This window comes from Triticum dicoccoides, chromosome 1B (assembly GCF_002162155.2).
Source record: "Triticum dicoccoides isolate Atlit2015 ecotype Zavitan chromosome 1B, WEW_v2.0, whole genome shotgun sequence".
Classification (NCBI taxonomy): Eukaryota; Viridiplantae; Streptophyta; class Magnoliopsida; order Poales; family Poaceae; genus Triticum; species Triticum dicoccoides.
The window spans coordinates 329,871,199-329,877,198 of record NC_041381.1 but is presented as its reverse complement, the minus strand read 5'-3'; positions in this window follow the sequence as shown (position 1 = coordinate 329,877,198).

Sequence of the window (6,000 nt, the reverse complement as noted above, 5' to 3'; positions counted from 1 at the left end):
TATGTCTCCATCTTGAACATTTTCACGAATGGAGTTGAAGCGACGCTTGATGTGCCTGGTCTTCTTGTGAAACCTGGGCTCCTTGGCAAGTGCAATAGCTCCAGTGTTGTCACAGAAGAGTGCGATCGGCCCTGACACATTGGGTATGACTCCTAGGTCAGTGATGAATTCCTTCACCCAGATTGCTTCATGCACTGCCTCCGAGGCTGCCATGTACTCCGCTTCACATGTAGATCCCGCCATGACGCTCTGCTTGCAACTACACCAGCTTACTGCCACACCATTCAAAATATAAACGTATCCGGTTTGTGACTTAGAGTCATCCTGATCTGTGTCGAAGCTAGCGTCGACGTAACCCTTTACGACGAGCTCTTCATCACCTCCATATACGAGAAACATATCCTTAGTCCTTTTCAGGTACTTAAGGATGTTCTTGACCGCTGTCCAGTGTTCCATGCCGGGATTACTTTGGTACCATCCTACCAAACTTACGGCAAGGTTTATATCAGGTCTGGTATAGGTCATGGCATAAATGATAGACCCTATGGCTGAGGCATAGGGGACGTCACTTATGTTTTCTCTATCTTCTGCCCTGGTCGGGCATTGAGCCGAGCTCAATTTCACACCTTGCAACATAGGCAAGAACCCCTTCTTGGACTGATCCATATTGAACTTCTTCAATATCTTATCAAGGTATGTGCTTTGTGAAAGACCTATGAGGCGTCTTGATCTATCTCTATAGATTTTGATGCCTAATATGTAAGCAGCTTCTCCAAGGTCCTTCATTGAAAAACACTTATTCAAGTAGGCCTTAATGCTGTCCAAAAGTTCTATATCATTTCCCATCAAAAGTATGTCATCCACATATAATATGAGAAATGCTACAGAGCTCCCATTCACTTTCTTGTAAACGCAAGCTTCTCCATAAGTCTGCATAAACCCAAACGCTTTGATCATCTCATTAAAGCGAATGTTCCAACTCCGAGATGCTTGCACCAGCCCATAGATGGAGCGCTAGAGCTTGCATACCTTGTTAGTATTCTTAGGGTCGACAAAACCTTTCGGCTGCATCATATACAGTTCTTCCTTAAGGTGACCGTTAAGGAATGCAGTTTTGATGTCCATTTGCCATATCTCATAATCATAGTATGCGGCAATTGCTAACATGATTCGGACGGACTTCAGCTTCGCTACGGGAGAGAAAGTCTCATCGTAGTCAATCCCTTGAACTTGTCGATAACCCATAGCGACAAGTCGAGCTTTATATATGGTAACATTACCATCCGCGTCCGTCTTCTTCTTAAAGATCCATTTGTTTTCTATTTCTCGCCGATCATCGGGCAAGTCTGTCAAAGTCCATACTTTGTTTTCATACATGGATCCTATCTCGGATTGCATGGCTTCAAGCCATTTGTTGGAATCTGGGCCCGCCATCGCTTCTCCATAGTTCGAAGATTCACCGTTGTCTAAGAACATGATTTCCAAGACAGGGTTGCCGTACAACTCTGGTGTGGAACGTCTCCTTGTGGACCTTTGAAGTTCAGTAGGAACTTGATCTGAAGTATCTTGATCATCATCATTAACCTCCTCTCTTGTCGGTGCAGGCACCACAGGAACATCTTCCTGAGTTGCGCTACTCACCGTTTCAAGAGGTAGTACTTCATCAAGCTCTACTTTCCTCCCACTTAATTCTTTCGAGAGAAACTCTTTCTCCATAAAGGAGCCGTTCTTGGCGACAAAGATCTTTCCCTCGGATCTTAAGTAGAAGGTATACCCAATGGTTTCCTTAGGGTATCCTATGAAGACGCATTTTTCCGACTTGGGTTCAAGCTTCTCAGGCTGAAGTTTCTTGACATAAGCATCGCATCCCCAAACTTTTAGAAACGACAACTTTGGTTTCTTCCCAAACCATAATTCATACAGTGTCGTCTCAACGGATTTAGACGGTGCCCTATTTAAAGTGAATGCAGCTGTCTCTAGAGCGTATCCCCAAAATGATAGCGGTAAATCGGTAAGTGACATCATAGATCGCACCATATCCAATAGAGTGCGACTACGACGTTCGGACACACCATTTCGCTGAGGTGTTCCAGGCAGCATGAGTTGTGAAACGATTCCACATTTCCTTAAGTGCGTACCAAATTCGTGACTTAAATATTCAACCCCACAATCTGATCATAAGAACTTTATCTTTCGGTCACATTGATTCTCTACCTCATTCTGAAATTCCTTGAACTTTTCAAATGTCTCAGACTTGTGTTTCATCAAGTAGACATACCCATATCTACTCAAGTCATCAGTGAGAGTGAGAACATCACGATATCCTCCGCGAGCCTCAACGCTCATTGGACCGCACACATCAGTATGTATGATTTCCAATAAGCTGGTTGCTCGCTCCATTGTTCGGGAGAACGAAGTCTTGGTCATTTTGCCCATGAGGCATGGCTCGCATGTGTCAAACGATTCATAATCTAGAGACTCTTAAAGTCCATCAGCATGGAGCTTCTTCATGCTCTTGACACCAATGTGACCAAGGCGGCAGTGCCACAAGTATGTGGGACTATCGTTATCAACTTTACATCTTTCGGTATTCACACTATGAATATGTGTAACATTACGCTCGAGATTCATTAAGAATAAACCATTCACCAGCGGGGCATGACCATAAAACATATCACTCATACAAATAGAACAACCATTATTCTCGGATTTAAATGAGTAGCCATCTCGAATTAAACGAGATCCTGATACATTGTTCATGCTCAAAGCTGGTACTAAATAACAATTATTGAGGTTTAAAACTAATCCCATAGGCAAATGTAGAGGTAGCGTGCCGACGGCGATCACATCGACCTTGGAACCATTCCCGACGCACATCGTCACCTCGTCCTTCGCCAGTCTCAGCTTATTCCGCAGCTCCTGCTTTGAGTTACAAATATGAGCAACCGCACCGGTATCAAATACCCAGGAGCTACTACGAGCACTGGTAAGGTACACATCAATTACATGTATACCACATATACCTTTGGTTTTGCCGGCCTTCTTATCCGCTAAGTACTTGGGGCAGTTCCGCTTCCAGTGACCACCTCCCTTGCAATAAAAGCACTCAGTCTCAGGCTTGGGTCCATTGCTTGATTTCTTCCCGGCAACTGGCTTACCGGGCGCGGCAACTCCCTTGCCATCCTTCTTGAAGTTCTTCTTACCCTTGCCTTTCTTGAACTTAGTGGTTTTATTCACCATCAACACTTGGTGTTCCTTTTTGATCTCTACCTCTGCTGATTTCAGCATTGAATATACCTCAGGAATGGTCTTTTCCATCCCCTGCATATTGAAGTTCATCACAAAGCTCTTGTAGCTTGGTGGGAGCGACTGGAGGATTCTGTCAATGACCGCGTCATCCGGGAGATTAACTCCCAGCTGAGTCAAGAGGTTGTGCAACCCAGACATCTTGAGTATGTGCTCACTAACAGAATTGTTTTCCTCCATCTTACAACTGAAGAACTTGTCAGAGACTTCATATCGCTCGACCCAGGCATGAGCTTGGAAAACCATTTTCAGCTCTTCGAACATCTTGTATGCTCCGTGTTGCTCAAAACGCTTTTGGAGCCCCGGTTCTAAGCTGTAAAGCATGCCGCACTAAACGAGGGAGTAATCATCAGCACGAGACTGCCAAGTGTTCATAACGTCTTGGTTCTCTGGGATTGGTTCTTCACCTAGCGGCGCTTCTAGGAAATAATCTTTCTTGGCAGCTATGAGGATGATCCTCAGGTTCCGGACCCAGTTCGTATAGTTGCTGTCGTCATCTTTCAGCTTGGTTTTCTCTAGGAACGCATTGAAGTTGAGGTGGACATGAGCGTTGGCCATTTGATCTACAAGACATTTTGCAAAGGTTTAAGGCTAAGTTCATGATAATTAAGTTCATCTAATCAAATTATTCAATGAAGTCCCACTTAGACAGACATCCCTCTAGTCATCTAAGTGAAACATGATCCGAGCCAACTAGGCCGTGTCCGATCATCACGTGAGACGGACTAGTTAACATCGGTGAACATCTTCATGTTGATTGTATCTACTATACGACTCATGCTCAACCTCTCGGTCTTCCGTGTTCTGAGGCCATGTCTGTACATGCTAGGCTCGTCAAGTCAACCTAAGTGTATTGCGTGTGTAAATCTGGCTTACACCCGTTGTATTTGAATGTTAGGATCTATCACACCCGATCATCACGTGGTGCTTCGAAACAACCAACCTTCGCAACAGTGCACAGTTAGGGGGAACACTTTTCTTGAAATTATTTTGAGGGATCATCTTATTTAAGCTACTGTCGTTCTAAGCAAACAAGATGTAAAACATGATAAACATCACATGCAATCAAATAGTGACATGATATGGCCAATATCATATTGCTCCTTTGATCTCCATCTTCGGTGCGCCATGATCATCTTCGTCACCGGCACGACACCATGATCTCCATCATTATGTCTTCATGAAGTTGTCACGCCAATGACTTCTTCTACTTCTATGGCTAACGCGTTTAGCAATAAAGTAAAGTAATTTACATGGCGTTCTTCAATGACACGCAGGTCATACAAAAAATAAAGACAACTCCTATGGCTCCTGCCGGTTGTCATACTCATCGACATGCAAGTCGTGATTCCTATTACAAGAACATGATCATCTCATACATCACATATATCATTCATCACATCCTTTGGCCATATCACATCACAAAACACTTGCTGCAAAAACAAGTTAGACGTCCTCTAATTGTTGTTGCAAGTTTTTACGTGGCTTCTATAGGTGTTCTAGCAAGAACGTTTCTTACCTACGTAAAACCACAACGAGATGTGCCAATTTCTATTTACCCTTCATAAGGACCCTTTTCATCGAATCCACTCCAACTAAAGTGGGAGAGACAGACACCCGCTAGCCACCTTATGCAACTAGTGCATGTCAGTCGGTGGAACCTGTCTCACGTAAGCGTACGTGTAAGGTCGGTCCGGGCCGCTTCATCCCACGATGCCGCCAAAGCAAGATAAGACTAGTAGTGGCAAGAAAATTAACAGCATCTACGCCCACAACTGATTTGTGTTCTACTCGTGCATAGTAACTACGCATAGACCTAGCTCATGGTGCCACTCTTGGGGAACCTTGCATAAAATAAAAAAATTCCTACATTCACCAAGATCAATCTATGGAGTCATCTAGCAACAAGAGAGGGGAGTGCATCTACATACCCTTGTAGATCCCGTGCGGAAGCGTTCAAGAGAACGGGGTTGAGGGAGTCGTACTCGTCGTGATCCAAATCACCGGAGATCCTAGTGCTGAACAGACAGCACCTCCGCGTTCAACACACGTACGGTTGAGGAAGACGTCTCCTCCTTCTTGATCCAGCAAGGGGGAAGGAGAGGTTGACGGAGATCCAGCAGCACGACGGCGTGGTGGTGGATGAAGCAGTGATCTCGGCAGAGCTTCGCCGAGCTTCTACGAGAGGGAGAGGTGTAGCAAGGGGAGAGGGAGGCACCAAGACTTGGGGTGCGGCTGCCCTCCCTCCCCCCTCTTTATATAGGCCCCCTAGGGGGGCGCCGACCCTAGGAGATTGGATCTCCAAGGGGGGGCTGCGGCCAAGGCGGTGGCTTGCCCCCCAAGGCAAGTGGAGGCGCCCCCCACCCTAGAGTTTTCAACCCTAGGCGCAGGGGGGGCCAAGGGGGGGCGCACTAGCCCACCAGCGGATGGAAACCCTCCCCAATTCATCCCACGGGCCCCTTCGAATAGGTGGCCCCACCCGATGGACCCCAGGGACCCTTTCGGTGGTCCCGTTACAATATCGGTGACCCCCGAAACTTTCCCGATGGCCGAAACTGTACTTCCTATATATAATTCTTTACCTCCGGACCATTCCGGAACTCCTCGTGACGTCCAGGATCTCATCCGGGACTCCGAACAATTTTCGGGTTACTGCATACTCATATCTCTACAACCCTAGCGTCACCGAACCTT